Source organism: Desmodus rotundus, chromosome 6 (genome assembly GCF_022682495.2).
Source record: "Desmodus rotundus isolate HL8 chromosome 6, HLdesRot8A.1, whole genome shotgun sequence".
Classification (NCBI taxonomy): Eukaryota; Metazoa; Chordata; class Mammalia; order Chiroptera; family Phyllostomidae; genus Desmodus; species Desmodus rotundus.
Window position 1 is genome coordinate 127,293,841 of NC_071392.1, and position 17,800 is coordinate 127,311,640.

Here is a 17,800-nt window from a genome sequence, read left to right on the forward strand (position 1 = left end):
CAAAACAGTAATCTGTTTTTCCAGTCTCCAGGTTTATTGAGTGTCTGTTACGGACTTTGTTTCTGTAATATCATTTGGTCCCTCTTGTTCCATGGGCTCTAATTGGAGGCTTAGGAGCAAAAAGATTTATGTGACAAATGGTATGGGGCCTCATGCACTTTTATGTTTTACTCACCTTAATTAGAATATAGGAAAGTATTTGCCTGTTTATGGTTCTTTGATAGGAATTTTATTAAAATCAAAATGCAGAGAAATTGTGAGAAAGGTTTTAGCTTATTATAATGAAGATTCAACCAGTCTTTGCAAATTGTAATCACGGGCTCTTTCTGCAATTAATAAAGACCAAATTATTCAATCTGCTAGAAGCTTTGCTTGTCTAACATCTTGTTTCCATGCACTAAACAGTTGCTTTTTTTTTAGGAGAAGGTACTGTATTATTTCAGGAATGCACAGATGTAGGAAATGAAAAAGAAGAAAAAGACTATTATTACTCTAGTGAAATGACCAGTTATATTCAGTTAAGAAGTGTTTGCTTAATACTTTTTGTCATAGGTAATATGGGATCCCAGGCTTCCTGAAATTTCTTTGCCACGTATGTTCTATAGTTTTTGTCGGTACATGAACGTGCTTTATAGAACTAAGTATATTTATTTACTATATTATTTCCGTTTTTTAAATATAGGCCAGATATATCTGAATTTTTGTGAAAATAAGTAAAATAATGTGAGGTTATCTTACAAATGAATTGGCACCTGCTTTAGAAGGCATTTTGGTATCTGCAGTAAAAATTTAAACCTGGAGTAGGTGGGACTGTAAACGATACTTGGAAGAGAGTAAATTATTAAAACTACTTTGGAAAACTGTTTGACAATATCTACTATAGCTAAACATGTACCTGCTCTATGTCTCAGCAATGCCACTCCTAGGTGTATTCTCATGAAAAATATATAAAATATTAACCAAGAGACTGCACAGGAATCTTCATAGCAACACTATCCATATTGTCCCCAAATAGAAACTAATACCAGTCAATAGTAGAAAAGATAAGTAAAGGGAATAAATAATCTTTAACTACATGCAATCATATGGATAACTCTCACACAATATTAAGAGAAATCAGTCAGATGCAAAAGAGTATATACTATGTAACTGCTTTTATTCAAAGAACAAAAATAGGCAAAATTAATTTCTGCTGTTAGAACTCAAGATAGTGGTTTCAGTAACTGAAAGAGGGCCCGAGAGGGTTTTAGGGGGAGTAATAATGTTTTCTTTTTTGATGCTGCTTATAAAGGTGTGTTCAATTTATGAAAATCCATTGAGGTGTATATTTATGATAAGCATCCTTTTATGCTTCATTATAATCCAATAAGATATTTGTAAGCATGATGTTTGATGCAAATTAGAATTAGTTTTTAGTTTTTATCAGTTATGTTTACACATACCTATGTGTCCAAGATGACCTTACATAAAAGTAGAGATTAATATAAATATAAACTGTATTCTCTGGCCTCGTTAAATAACCATTCTTTTTGTATGTCGTTTAGTATGTGGTAAGGAGGTGATATAGCCAGGTGGAATAATATCAGGACTTGGTATCATTAAACCAGATTTGAATTCTGGCTCTGTCCTTCATAAACTGAGTTTTGGAGCCATATTATATAACCCCTCTAGGCCTCACTTTCCTCATAGGAAAGTGAGGTATAATAGTATCTAAGGCTAGATGAGTCTATTGTGAGTCCTTGGAATTATACATTGTTTTACATAACGTTTGTTTACCAGAATGTGAATTTCATGGGGGCGGAGATTTTTGTCTGTCTTATTCATTATACTATGCCAAGTTCCTGGAACTGTGTTTGCCAAGTAATCAGTCCTGGGAAGAGAGGTCCCCATAACTTTTAGCTGTAAAAACCAGTAGACAGAGGTCTACTGGAGTCTCAGGTATTCCTCTTAAAGAGCCTGTGCACGGACTCTCTCAGACTCATTTGCTCTGAGATCCAACTTTGGGGCAGCAGCTTCAAAGATGCCAGGGACATACAGGGTGGGAATAAATTATTCAGCGAGGACTGGGGGGACAGCTTTCTCCCAGAAAGAAGTGCTGGCAGAGGCCATTGTTCCTTTGCTGGGCCCTTCCTCCACAGAGCCAGCAAGAAGTGCCATAGCTGGATCTCCATCAACCTGTCTATCACTGTTTTCCCTGACCTTGTGATCCTCTGAGACCCTACTCTACCCAACTTGCAGGCCCACCCAAATTGTTACCAGTGGATTTTCCACATGAATGGCCTGTCTTGGCTCATACTTCATTCTTTCCTGAAATCTCTCAGACAAACAACATGTAGCCTCAATGTACCCCCAGGCTTGGCACTAGGGGCAGTTGGCCTTGGTTCTTAGCTTAGCCTCTCCTGGGCACCTGCAAGCTCAACACAAATAGCAGCCATTTGCAGATTACTTGGTAGGTCATGCAGAAAGACACAGACAGAACACAGGCAGCAGCTGACCTTGGCCTGCACCTCCCCAGAGCCCCCAGAGCCCCCAGAGCCAGCAAACCTGGTATACAGCTTCAGATTTTGCCCAAGCGCCACCCAACTACCTCCACCAGTGACACACTCAAGGAATGAACTCAACCAGGCACCAGAGCCCTATTGAAGTGTATACTGCTCTGTGGGGTTGGCACCTGCACAGCAGATCCTCCACAGTAGTGACAACCAGTCCCCACAGCCAATCAGCCTAGGGGTAAATTACTCTTATTGAAGTACCAACAGCAATAAAGGCTCAGAGAGTGCAACAGAGAATGCCCACATGGGATGGGGGGCACACTTGGAGTGCCCAGCTCAGTTGACTGAGGAGGTTACCCTACCTGGGCCTATAGGACACCTACTACATAAGGTCACTCCACCAAGACCAACAGACATAGTACCTCTACCTAATACCATGCACAAAAACAAACACAGGGAGGCAGTCAAAATGAGGGACCAAGAAACATGTCCCAAATGACAGAATCAAAACTTTGAGTTCTAAGAAGGGCCTGATGCTTTCAGGGTTCCATAGTGACATGATGGAATTGTATTGGTCAGGTGCCAGTGTCTGTGAGAACTTGAGACATTCCCAAGACTGCCATTTCTGTACTAGCTCATGTGCTCTGTCTTATTTCTGCTCGCATTGCTCCTTGGGCTCAGAGCTCCCCTTCTTACCTGGACTTACACTTATTTTCTCCTTTGTTTTGGGTTCACCCATTCAGATTGTTACCTGGTCTAACTCTATTGAACTCTACTTTCTAAGCTGCATCTCTAACCATTTGCCCAGCCCTTCAGATTCATTCATTCATCAAAGGTATGCCAATGGGGATTAATGGGCAAGACAGACAGTGATCTGAACCTCTTTCTGGGTCACAGTGCCTCCTGCTGAAACCCTGCAGGACCATCACAGGCTAGGTTTTTCTGATTCTCTGTTCACTGGCCTATGGCTAAGACAGATGAATGAGGTTTATGAAGATGTCAACTTAGTGTTCTGCACTTAAGAATGATTGGCTCAATATATAAATTGTGAAATATATACTGTATAAATTGTAAGATATAATAGTAATATAAAAGTAAGATATATTATATTACATATTATAACATATAATACAATACATATTATAAAATATAAAATATTCATATATTTTGGTATTGTGACACATTTTCACTCTTAAAAATGACTGAGCAAAGAATTTTGCTTATTGTGCTATAAGCATCAATATTTATTGAATTAAAAATTAAGATAAAATTTTGAAATATTTATTAATTACTTTGAAATAATAAACCTGCTATATAAATAGCAAACATAAACCCATTACTGTATTACATTGTAAATGAAATATAAGTAACTGTATTTTCCAAATAATAAAATGTGATAAGATGAATGGCATCATTTTACATTTTTGCAAGAACATTTATATTTAATGACTGTCTTAATAGGAGACAACTGGACTCTCCTATTTTTGCATCTATTTGTTATATCACACATCACAGCCTGTGGAAGAGTCCACTGTACTCTCTTGAGAAATGAGAATAAAAATTAATGTCTTAGTATTACTAAGAAAGTAGTTTTGACCCCATGGACACCTAAACAACCTCAGGAAGGCCCAGAGGTTCCTGGATTATGTTTTAGAAATGCTGTCAGAAACTCACAATTCTATTTATTCTGTATTACATCACATTTGACCAACTGATCTGAAAGGATATTCATAGGATTTTAATAATTTTATATCGAATAAGAAAATTATTTGGGAGGGGGGAGGGTGGGTTGAGGTGGATGAGGATATGGGGGATAAATGGTGATAGAAAAAATAAAAAATAAAAAGTGGAAAATAAAAAAGAAAATAATTTATTAATTTTGGTATATGTACATTTTATGAATACATATTTTAGAATGCATTATGAATGCAGGCAAAAACTATAATTCCCTGTATTTTAAGCTATATTTTAATAAGGAATATTTTAAATGTAATATTTAACAGGAAATGTTCTATATACATCATTGAACTTTATAAAAAAGGAATGTTATTTCCAAAATATAATACAATGTAACTTACAAAATATTTCTCTATTGAATGATGCTTATAACTTATAATTAAGTATATAAAACTTGTTAGAATAGAATTTCATTTCTATTAAAATGCCCATAGATGTTAAAACACCAGATAAAAAGCTGTCTTTATTATTAGATCAAAGAGCTTAGGTTTATGTATTTTGTAGGAAAATGAATTTTTCATGGGCACATGGTCAAAAGATAACACGCATCAGGAAAACACATCAGCGTGCTGATTTACTCATTCAGATTCCGCATTCCCACAATTGGTATTTATGAAAGGGAAGAAAGGATGATTTGATCTTCAGGACTACACAGAGAGGCTTATACAGCTTGAGCAGAGGCTTCAAACAGTGCAGAATCAGGCTCAGATTTTGATGTGATTTGATGATCAGTAGCAGCAGAGCTGCTAGTCTTCACAGGTGATTAAAGACAACAGGAGTGAGATGGTGCGAACCACAAAGCCCTACTGCCACCAGACCGAGTTTTTTTCCTTCAAGGCAGGGAAGCCCTTATTAGAAGCCCTTAATGTGAGCCTGGTTCCCTTACCAGAGTCTATTACAAATTTTTTATCTCTGCCACTGAATTGAAAGTGTAACTGCCATTTTCAATAAGTCTTGGAGCTGCTAATGACAAAGTTGCTTTTGGGAGCCTGTTGATTAATTTAGACAATGCAAAACACAGAGGCCCCAAGGCAAGAACACTCCATAGGACTTCGTCTTGTTTGGATATAATTGAAAGCCCAGATCCAACCTAAATGTGACACTTTTCAGTGACATCTGAACTTTCTGTTTGCAAACACTATTACATAAGACCTCTCAGGGTCACAAGAGTAAGAAGCCACCCCATTTTTGAAAACTTGTTGTATATTATGAAGATGAAGAAATGAAAAAGCAGGTAGACACTGAATATTTTTTTAATTGGACAAATTAATACTGTTGACATAAATATGATGCAGTGTAACTGGGGTATTCTCAAGGTGATGGCAGCATTTACTTGAATATATCGTAAGTAAAGTCTGTTACTTAGATATATAAAGTTATAATTTATATGTAAAGTTTACTTAAACGTATCTAGTGATAGTCATGAGTTTAAGTTTTATGGTATGTGTAAACACCATGTTCTTTTGATCTAGTTAGACTATTTCAGTTGTCTTTGTGAATAACGTTTTTTGGAGATACAATACTAAACTTGGAACTCTTTCTGGATATAATTTTCTTTCTTTTTTATTGTTCAATTACAGTTTTCCCAATTTTTCCCCTGTTGCTCTCCCCTGTCCCCACCTGCCACTCCCCCAGTCAGTCCCCACCCTGTTGTCCATGTCCATGGGTCCTTTATACATGTTCCTTGTCTAGACCCTTCCACTCCTTCCCCCATTATCCCTCTCGCCTACCCCTCTGATCACTGTCAGTTTGTTCCCTATTTCCATGTCTCTGGTCCTATTTTGCTTCTTTGTTTTGTTCATTAGGTTTCACTTATAGGTGAGATCATATGGTATTTGTCTTTCACTGCCTGGCTTATTTCAAATGATAGGCTCTAGAGCTCCATCTTAAAGGAGTAACACCTCTTCATCAATAATCAGATACTATTCGTGATAACGTTTTTAAACCTCATGGCACTAGATTGCCAAATCAATGAGGATATGACTATTAAAAGAGAAGTAGATTTTTAAATTTTAAACTGTTTTATATAAGTAACCTATTAACAAAATCCCCAAATATGCCATTTTTAAAAATAATATGTTAACCTTTGAGAAAAGCTCTAATATGTAATTATATATTCATCAATAAATAACTAATTTTACATTTGGGGTTACATTCTTGAACTTGTAAAACATATACTTCAAAATGATAACTTTTTAAAACCTAGAAGTAATTAAAACAATAACTTTGTTTTAATATAAAGTTTATAATTATGATTTAGAATTTAGTCACACCTTTTGGAAGTATCTAAGGAATAGCTTGGAGTAAGAATTGAGAAAATCATTCCTACACTGGCTAATGTAGCTCAGTGGATTGAGCACGGGCCTGCGAACCAAAGTGTTGCCAGTTTGATTTCCAGGCACATGCCTGGGTTGTGTGGGCCAGGTCCCCAGCATGCGAGAGGCAACCACACATTAATGTTTCTCTCCCTCTCTTTCTCCTTCCCTTCCCCTCTCTCTAAAAATAAATAAATAAATAAATAAAATCTTAAAACAAAAAAGAAATCATTCCTTGACTTAGAATCAGGGAGCTGTAAAGGAGAGGAGGAAATGGAAGCCAATGAAGGGTAGATTAATGAATGACATACTGCTGTAGGCAAGTGGGTTCCACTTTGTTTACGATTCTCACTTGCTTTTTTTAATAAGCAAGGACGTGCTTATTGATTTTAGAGAACAGGGAAGAGAGAGAGAAGAAGAGAGTGAGAAACATTGTCGTGTGAGAGAAACATCAACTGGTTGCCTCTCACATGCTCCCCAACCTTGGGCACTGGGCCTGCATCCCAGGCAAGTGCTCCAAACAGGAATCAAATGGGTGACCCTTCACTTTGTGGGACGATGCCCAACCTACTGAATCACACCAGTCGGGACTGTATCCAGTTCTTGATAACCAATCTTTTCTTGACAGATTCAAATGATATTTTATAGTCAGATTGAAAATACTGTACATGTTTAATACCTACTTTTTTCTCTTTCTTTGGAAAACCATTTTAATTTTTAATTAATACCTTTTTTAGTTGTCATATTTTAACTAGGCTCTTAGCTTTTCCTGTACAGATGTAATTTTATTATGTTAACATTTTATTTTATATAAGATAATTAAGAGACTTGAGGGCAAAATCCCAATTTAAGGTACTGCAATCATCTTGGATTTCCAGATCCACTTTGCATATCTTTGTATACTTGAATTAATATAAAAGCTTCATAAAAAGATGAGAATTAATGGACTCAACCTGTTAGAAATAAGTAGTTGTATTGTTGATTTAAGTTCATTGAATGGGATATCTTAGGATGCTAAAGAGGCAGACAAGCAGTTTTCAGGTGATTAAAGAAAATCCTTCATCTTGGAGGAACTTGAAGGAACATAATGCTATTTAAGTGGAATCTAATCAGGAAGAAGAAAAACATGGAGGTTAAAAGATGGAATGTTTCCTATCATTATTTGCAAAGCAAATGAACAAAAGGTGAGCAAGATAATTAAATGTCTTGCTGCTAAGTAGAAGTTTTCAAAGGAGGTTAATTAGAGATCTTCCTTAAAAAAGTAAAATAAACATCTAAGTTAAGATAACCAAGTTGGAAAAGCTGACTTAGTTATACAGATGGAGACCAAGATGAAAGGAAGTTGACAGTATTGTATATGGTGGCAGATGTTCACAGTGATGAACTTATTTGCTCAGCAAAATTCTGATCAGCTCTCAGTAGTTTTAGCATCAATAGTATTTAGTGTGTTTTAAAGTTTTGTAAAATGGAAATCCAAGCAGACTTAATATGCGATGGCACTAAATGTATTATTTCATTACCTTGACTACTCCATTTTTCAAAGGATAAATAAATAGGATTTGATTTTTTTTCCTATTTGCTTGAAAAACTACCAGAAGCAAATATTATCATTCTTGTTATAACAATGTATTTGCAACTGTCACACAAAAATTGGATATTATCTCTTCTATCTGCATTTTAGATTTCAAGACATTGTTGGTGACAGCATGAGGAAACTGACATGCCCCACATTATGTTTTGTAAACATGTGCTGGCAAGGCTCCAGCTTCTCTTAAAAGGCTGGCCAGGTCAAAGTACCAATGGATGCATTTTAGCTGAAAATGAAAACTAGGAAGTCATGACCTTAGGACCTACTTCTCCACCCTTTCTCTAAGACAGGAAACTTGAAGCTAAAATGTTACACCAGGCAAACACATAGTAGACATGTTCTTTTGTCAGTGTTGCTTTACTCTTTCAACATTTTAATGACTTCGAGCTTACTTAGTAATGCATACTTTGGTGGCAAACATCCAGTAGCAGATTGCTCCATTTATTATCAATGAATTTATTTATTCTGCCAGTCATTGAAGAGCTTTATCTACAAAGAACACATTGGAAAAGGCACTTGTATGCCTTCTTGAAAGAAGTGCCTATTCAGGTTCTCTGCCCATTTTTAAGTTAGATTGTTGGTTTCTTTGGTGTTGATGTACCAGTTCTTTATATTGGGTTGGTCAAAATGTCCATTTTGGTTTTTCTGTACATTAAAAGAAACATTTTTCATTTTCACCAATAACTTTATTGATTTGGATATTTTGAGTATGTCAGCTATCTCCTGTTATTGGCTTCTAGTGTGTAGAGGCCAGGGGTGCAACCAAACTTCTTCCAACCCAAAAGACAGCTCCACAGCAAAGTGTTATTTGGCCAAAATGTCAATAGTACTGAGAAACTTCCCAAACCACTTTTGACATGTTCAATCAGTCACAGCACCTTCTATATACACTGCACAAATCTTGTATTGTTTTGCATTTCAGTTGGGTTTTTACCTTTCTTGCAATAATAAAGCAAAATACACCAAAAAAGTTGAGTATTTTATTTCATCTTTGATATTAAAGTGGCTGCACAAAAATTCACCAATTTTGATTTTTTAACTATGTAATATATACATATTTTTAATATGCATTGTGACAGATGTCACAATACAATCTAACAAAATTGTATCAAATGAGGTTAAAGGCAATTAAGCACTACTAGAGTCATCATACAGAAAAAAAAAAGAATTTTTGGCAAACCAATATATTTCAGATATTAACCCCTTGTCAGACCTGTTGTTTATAAATATCATCTCCCATTCAGTTGTTTGCCTCTTTGTTTTATTGACAGTTACTTTTGCTATGTAGAATATTTTTAGTTTGATGTAGTCCCAATTATTTATTCTTGCCTTTATTTCCCTTGCTTTTGGGGTCAAATTCATAAAATCTTCTCTAAAACCAAGATCCATAAGTTTAATACCTGCTTTGTTCTATGTAGTTTGTTGTTTCAGGTCTTATATTTAGGTCTATGATCCATTTTTAATTAATTTTTGTATAATGGCACAAAGTGTAGAGTAGTTTCATTTTTTTGCGTGTGACTTTCCAATTTCCCCAGTACCATTTATTGAGACTTTCTTTACTGCATTGTATGTTTTTGTCTCCTTTGTCAAAAATTAGCCCAAATACATTAGGTTTTATTTCTGGGCTCTCAATTCTGTTCCATTGGTCTGTGTGTCTGTTTTTCTGCCAATACCACACAGTTTAATTATTGTGGCTCTGTAGTATAATTTGAAATGAGGTAATGTGATAACTCTGGCTTTGTTCTTTTTTTCTGAGGATTTATTTGGCTATCTGGGGTCTTTTTTTATTTTTTATTTTTTATTATTGTTGTTCAAGTACAGTTGTCTCCATCTCCCCCCACTCCATAAATCTGTTGATTTTTTGTTCTATTTCTTTAAAAAATGTCATTGGTATTTTGTTGATAATTATATTAAATCTGTATATTGCTTTGGGTAATATAAATATTTTTACTATGTTGATTCTTTTAATTCTTGAAGACAAAATATCTTTCCATTTTATTGTCTTTTTCAATCTATTTTAATAATGCTTTGAAGGTTTTACTATATGGTTTCTTCATATCCTTTGTTAAGTTTATTTTTAAGTATTTTATTATTTTTGTTGCCGTTGCAAGAGAAAATTTTTTTCATTTTTTTCCTGAAATTTCACTGTTAGCATATAGGGATGCAGTGAATTTTTGTACATCCTGCAAATTTATTGTTTGTTTATTGTTTCTATTAGTTTTTTTTGTGAAGTCTAAAGTTTTCTATATAAATAATCATGTCATCTTCAAAAGGCTACACTTACTTTTTCATTCCCAATTTGAATGCCTTTTATTTCTTTCTTGTGTCTGATTTCTTTGGCTAGGACTTCCAGTACTATGTTGAATAAGAGTGATGAGAGTGGACATCTTTGTTTTCTTTCTGATTTAAGAGGAAAAGCTTTCAGTTTTTCACTGTTGAGTATGATATTAATTGAAAGTTTGTCGTATATGATCTTTATTATACAGAAGTACTTTCCTTCTATACCTATTTTACTGTTTTAATCATAAATGGATGTTGTAGCTCATCAAATGCTTTTTCTGTATGGAGACAACTGTACTTGAACAATAATAGAAAAAAGATCATATGATCTTTACCCTTTGTTTTGTTAATGTGGAATATTCTGTTGCGCAATTTGTGTATATTGAACCATCCTTGTGGCCCTGGAATGAACCCTGCTTGATCATGAGGTATTTTTTTTAATGTATTGTTGTATTCAATTTGCTAGAATTTTGTATAGGATTTTTGTATCTGTATTCACCAGAGATATTGGTTTGTACTTTTCCTTTTTGTGTGTGCTTATCCTCGCCAGGGTTTTGTATCCAGGTTATGTTGGCCTCATATAATGTGTTAGGAAGTATTGCCTCTTCTTCAAAACTTTTTTATTTTATTTTTAATAAATGTTTTATTTTATTTTATTTTTTGGAGAGGGGAATGCAGGGTGAAAGAGAGGGAGAGAAAAATCAATGTGTGGTTGCCTCTCACATGCTCCCCCTGGGGACCTGGCCGCCAACCCAGACATGTGCCCTGACTGGGAATAGAACCAGCAACCCTTTGGTTTGCCGGCCAGTGTTCAGTCCACTGAGCTACACCAGACAGGGCTCTTCAAATTTTTTAAAAGAGTTTGAGGATAGGTATCAAATCTTCTTTGAATGGTAGAATTTGCTAGTGAAGCCATACAATCCTAGACTTTTATTTTTTGGTAGGTATTTGATATTTGTTTCAATTCCCTCACCGTTGATCAGTCTATTTAGATTTTCAGTTTCTTCATGATTCAGTCTTGGAAGGTTGTCTATTTCTAGGATCTTATCCATTTCTTTTGGGTTGTTGAATTTGGTAGCATATAGTCTTTCATAACATTCTAGTATGATCCTTTGTATTTCTGTGATGTTTGTGGTATTATAACTTCTCTTTCATATCTGATTCGGTTTGTTGGAGTCTTTTCTCTTTTTTCCTTAGTGCATCTAGCCAGGGGTTGTCAATATTATTAATCTTTTCAAAGAATCAGTTCTTTGTTGTATTATTTTTTTGTATAGTTTTTTAAATTCTCTTTTCCATTTAAGTCTGCTCTATTTTTTATTCTTTCCTTTCTTCTGCTGACTTTGGGCTGCAGTTGTTCTTTACTTTTTAAATTCTTTGTTGTTGTTGTTGAAGCTAGTTTTATGACCCAACATATGGCGATCCTTTAGAATGATCCATATACACTGGAGGAGAATGTATAATCTGATTTTCTGGGATGAAAGTCTTTTAAATGTCAATTATATCCATTTGATCCAATGTGTCATTTAAGGCTGATATTTCTTTATTGATTTCCTGTTTGGATGATCTATCTAGAGCTGTCAATGGAGTATTTAGGTCCACTACTATGATTGTGTTTTTGCCTTTTTCTCCCTTTAGTTCTGTTAGTAGTTTTACATATTTTGGCGTTCCCTGACTGAGTGCATATATATTAAGAACTGTTATGTCTTTTCGGTTTAGTGTTCTCTTTATCACTATAACAAAAACAAAAACAAACCAAGCAAACAACTAGAACAGGAACAGAATCACAGAAATGGAGATCACGTGGAGGGTTATCAGTGGGAATGGGGGAAAAGTTACAGCGAATAAGAAGCATAATTGGTAGGCACAAAATAGACAGGGGGAGGTTAAGAATAGTATAGGAAATGGAGAAGCCAAAGAACTTATGTGTATAACCTATGGACATGAACTAAGGGGGTGGGAATGCTGAAGGGAGGGGGTATAGGGTGGATGGGGGTGCAGAGGAGAAAGAAATGGGACAATTGTAATAGCATAATCAATAAAAATACACTTTAAAATTGTCCATCTCTGTCTCATTTTACCTTTGTTATCTTGAAATTTATTTTGTCAGATATAAGTATGGCTACATCTGTTTTTCTGTGAATGTTACCATATTTGCTTGGAAAATTATTTTCCACCCTTTCACTTTGAATCTACTTTTGTCTTTGCAGGTGGGATGTCTCTTGACAGCAACAAATGGATGGGTTTTGTTTTTTGATTCAGTTTGCTACTCTGTGTCTTTTGATTGGTGAACTCAGTCCATTTACATTCCGGGTAATTATTGGTGTATGAGGATTTTCTATAGCCATTTTAGCTTTTTTATCTGGTAGCTCTGTAACTCCATTGTTTTTTCTTCCTTTGTGTTTCTGTCTGTTATTTTTGTTTGGTGGTATTTCATACTTTTTTCCTCTGTCTCTTCTTCCTTTGTTAAAGTTATGTGTCAGTTTTGGAGGTTGTTGTATGTGGTCACCATTAGATTTATGAAAAAAATATTTGTATATAGAGTAGTCCTTTTCCTTTGAATGCATCTGATCTCCATCCTCCTTTGCAAATTCAGACTTCACCTCCTCCCCTTTTATGGTTTTGTTGTCACAAATTATTCCTCTTTATGCTGTAAGTTTGCTGGTGATCTTACTCATAGTTTTGTGACCTTTTGTTCTTTGTTTCAGGTAGAATAATCCCCTTGAGTTTCCTGCAATGGAGGTCTTCTTGTGATAAATTCCCTTAGCTTATGTATGTCTGAAAAAGTTTTTATTTCTCTTTCAGATCTAAAGGGTAATATGCTGGATATATTTTTCTTGGCTGGTAATTTCTCTCTTTCAGTTTGAAGAGTTGGTTCCAGTCTCTTCTGGCTTATAAAGTTTCTGCTGAGAACTCTGATCAACTTCCTGTTATAGGTTACTTTCTTTTTTTAAATACAGTGTGCCTTAGAGAAGGCCTTTTTGGATTTAGCTAGTTAGGTGTTCTCTTTGCTTCTTGGATTTAAGGATCTAGCTCTGTCTATAGGTTTAGGAGGTTCTCATGAACTATTGGTTTGAATAGACTCTCCATTTCTTTCTCCCTCTCTTCTTCTGATATGCCTATTATTCTTATATTGATTTTCCTATGGAGTCAGGTATTTATCAAAGAGTTCTTTCATTTTTTTTATGACCAAGTCTCTTTTTTTCCTTCAGTGTCATTTCTAGATTTCTATCTTCCACATCACTAATTTTTTTCTCCATCTGGTCAGCTCTGTTTTCTATGCTTGTTCTTGATCTTTATTTTTTTTTTGAGTTCTTCATTTCCTGAATTTCTATTTTGTTTTCCAATATCAATCTCTTTGGTAAAATGCTCATTTTGTTCTTAGATTTGGTTTCTGAGTTAATTAAACAGCCTATCTGTGTTTTCTTGCATATCATTCTTTGTCTGTTATACTGCTGTATCTTCTACATAGAATCTTTCTGTAACCATTCAATTATATATGTAACACTACCCATTCTAGTCCCCATCTTTTAATGATAGCATTGAAACCATTCACATTTATTATGATTGAAATGTTTGGGGGGTTTTCTGGCATCATTTTTGTTCTCATTTTGTTTTCTGCACTATTTCTTCCTCCTTCTGACTATATTAATTGTAGCTAACCAGATGCCAGGTTCATCTGAAAATCCAGGTAAAATATATTTAAAATTCAGGGAGAAAAATTCTGAAAACAACCAGCTGGAAAATGCTACATCTGTATGGCATTCTCTAAATGCTGCATATATTGTATGGCATAAATTTCTGTAGCACTTAGTAAAACATGCTGCTTTGATATACAAAGCTGACATTACTGACCTTTCCCATCTGTGAGAGATATGCTTTGAACTGCTTTTCATTTGTTGGGGAAAAGTTATGTTGGGCCATGGAATACATTTATACAATGGTTTCTTGAAGTTAGAACTTGGAAAATGTGGATTTGGAAAATTTTCTTCCCTACAGCCATATAAGAATTATATTTTTATTATTTTATAATTCATATCTCTTGATCTCTTTTAAGCTGTTTTGACTACAATTAGGTGATGATAAATGTACTATCCAAACTAGGATGCTTTTGTTCATAAAAGGGGGCACTATATTAATACTTTTTATAAAGGTATAAACTGGGACCATTTGGAGCAAAATGGGATGTAAAAATCATCCTAACCATTCTAGTTAGATGACAAAGATTGTAGGTATAATATGAATGAAATTTTTTTCCCACACTCTTTACTCATAAAAATATTTTCTAGACAAGGTAGCACAGTATTGAGGCTGTGTTTGGAGGTTTGTGGAGCAGCAGGATTTGAATAAGAGAAGAGATTACAACACATTCAACCTTATAGCATACCCCATACTCTTGACTGGTTATCAGGGTGAAATTATAAACAAACCCTTCCTGAAAAATCCAAGTTCATCCATTTTGCACAGTGTGCTAGAGGTTTGACTACACTCTCCCATTTTTATTTCTTGGAGTTTTTTTTTTCTTTTTTCTTTTGGTGTATGTTATGGCCCTATTACTATTACTCCTTTTATTCTCTCTAGTATATTTAATATTTATTTTAACTTGAATGACCTGACTTATCCATTGGCTGACCTTCATTTATTTATTTATTTGTTAATAACTTTGTGCCCTTAAACTTCTCTTTGTGTTCCAAATTTAATGCATTTAATTATTTTTTTCCCTTATTACCTTCTTCCCCAAAAGAACACAGGACTGTTAACAGAATTTCTTGGTTTGGGGATATAAGAGTCTCTACTCAAATCATTATATGTTAGCTCTCTTTGCTCTCCATTTCTTGGTAGTTTCATTTAGCTAAATTACATAGTCAATTGGCTTCCTACAAGTATATCTCATAGCAAAAAACTTAGACTATTTTCAGAGATGCCTGTTCTAAAAGCCATTTCAGCAGCACCTGTGCTTAAATCTGGCCACCTATAGTTCTAGGGCAATTTCCAAACACCAAAAGCCAATGATGAACTGGACATCAACACTCCATGTCTACAAAAGAAGAACATTATCTTAGCACACTTTGATGTCTAGCGGAAAATGTATAGCCTCATAAATTTGAAGGGAGCTTTTTTATGTCCCTTAAACTTTATTTTAATACCTTTATAGGACAGGTTCTGGGGACAAGACCAATATCATCATTTCGAGTTAGCTAGTGTTACAACAGCCTTTTGCTGTAGTAGTCAAACAAATTTTTATTGGAAGCCACTGTACACCAAGCAGTATGCTGAGAGTTCTAGAAATACATACAATGAAATAATATATAATCAGGTAGTTACCTAATGAATGTATACATTTAAGTGCTGTAATATTTCTAAGTAAGGTGAGCTCAGTACTTGGTTAGCAATTTAGATGAGGGAAACGAAATTTGCCACCTCAAAGTGTGTTTCTCTGGAATGAGGATCTTTTTATATTTTGGAAAACAAAGGACACAGGAAGATCCTTTGACATTCCTGCAAACTCTCTAAAGGAATTTAAAATAGGCCTGTTATAGGAAAAACTGTTACCATATGTAACCATAGTTAAGTATGAACTAGGCTTGTTGGACAGGAAGAAACACAGCAAGGCCCTTTTGATCAAAGTCTTCTCTGTGGTCCATTGTCTGTAGATGACCAAGCAAACATTTATTTACTAAGCATTAATTCATTTCATCTCCCTGTGAATTGCCTTCCTCTTCTTTGAAGTCTCACACCATTATGCCCTTCTACTTATCTCAAGATGGCATAAGTTTCAACTGCCTGATTTGTCCTGGAGGCCCATATTCTTATGGAACTCCCATATGTATGTATCTAATTAAATTTGATTGTTTTCTCCAGTTAATCTGTCTTATGTCAAGTTAATTATTAGGCCAGCCAGAAGAAACTAGAAGGGCGGAGGAAATTTTCTTCCTCCCTGATGGACTGAATATGAAGGTAGCCGGAATCATTGAGCAGAAGGAAAACAAGCTAAGTAGAGAACACTGATTGTAGAAGCACATGGCAAATATGAATGCAGAAGCACATGACTGGCGACTCAGTTGCATTTGTTGGGGAGTCACAATAAATATATTTGGATGGGGGAGTCTCTTTTTGCTTTGGAGTTTCTTAAAACCTAGGCAAAAAAAAAAAAAAAGTACATGACGTAGTAGGTAAGAGGCAGCCATGAAGGATATTTGAATAAGAAGGTTATATAAAGCCCTCTGAGTATTAGAAAGTGAAATATGACTATACATGGCTAAACTAATTTGGAAAAAGCAGCTCAAATAAGTCAAGAATAGTAGCTTAAAATATACAGCAGATCCTCACATAACACTGTTTCATTCAATATCATTTTGTAATAACATTGATGAGATGCCATCGGAACTTAACTCTTGTTTATATCAATTAGCCTGTGGTAAATTGATTTTGTTATATATCATTTTGCTTAAAGTTGCAGAAGCTATTGATAACATTCAGTGGGGATTTATGTAGATTTTATGTTTTAGGAACTTTGGGACATTTAACAGCCTGCTAAAAGAAAGAAAAAGTCACCCTGGCTAGGTGGCTCTCTGTTAGTTGGAGCATCATCCAATAGTCCAAAAGGTTGCATGTTCAATTCCCAGTCAGAGCACACACCTAGGTGGTGGGTTCAATACCTGGTTGGGGTGTGTCTAGGAGGCAACCGACCAATGTTTCTTTCTCACATCAATGTTTCTCTTTCTTGTTCTCTCTCTCTCACTTCCTCTCTCTCTAAAATAAATAAATATATCCTCAGGTGTGAATTAAAAATTAAAAAATAAATAAAAGAAGGGAAATATATAAGATATGCATATTCTTACATGTCTTTTGGTATTTTAGATAAATTGGTTTTATTGGTGTGCAAAGGTACCATTTACTGGCATGAGCTTTAGCAGATCTATTTTAGCATTAATAGATTGCACAGTATTTTCTCTTGTATAAACAATGTAAAATAAAATGTTACTTTCTGTTTGTAGTCACTATCTTTAACCATAAAATTTATTTTCATATGTAGAATATTAAGTACCAGCAAGTCAATCCTTAAATTTTGGTCTTACATGATTTTAAAACATTTCTAAGATAATGTGAGTTTTAGGTAAATGATAGATGATTGTTACAATCAGTTTACTCAGTATATTAATTATGGCAAATACATTTGTTTATTATAACATACATATACTCTTATTAGTTTTCTTGTTGATTAGAGAAAAATATTGGCTAAATATTTTATAAAATGCAGATGTGTTTAGGAGTACAGATCATGAAAAATAATGAAATGTGTATGTGCAAGTAAGATTCCGATTTGTACTTTAATTGCTATTTATATGCAGTGTGAATTAAAGATAAAACAAGGTGAGGTGAGGGAGGGA

At 34.7% G+C, this 17,800-nt stretch overlaps 1 protein-coding gene across 1 annotated transcript in view; it reads left to right on the forward strand.

Annotated features, from left to right (window-relative positions):
• The window catches only part of MACROD2 (mono-ADP ribosylhydrolase 2), a 2,068,729-nt gene that overhangs the window by 563,189 nt on the left and 1,487,740 nt on the right, over nt 1-17,800 (forward strand). The gene's annotated exons all lie outside the window — the stretch shown is intronic.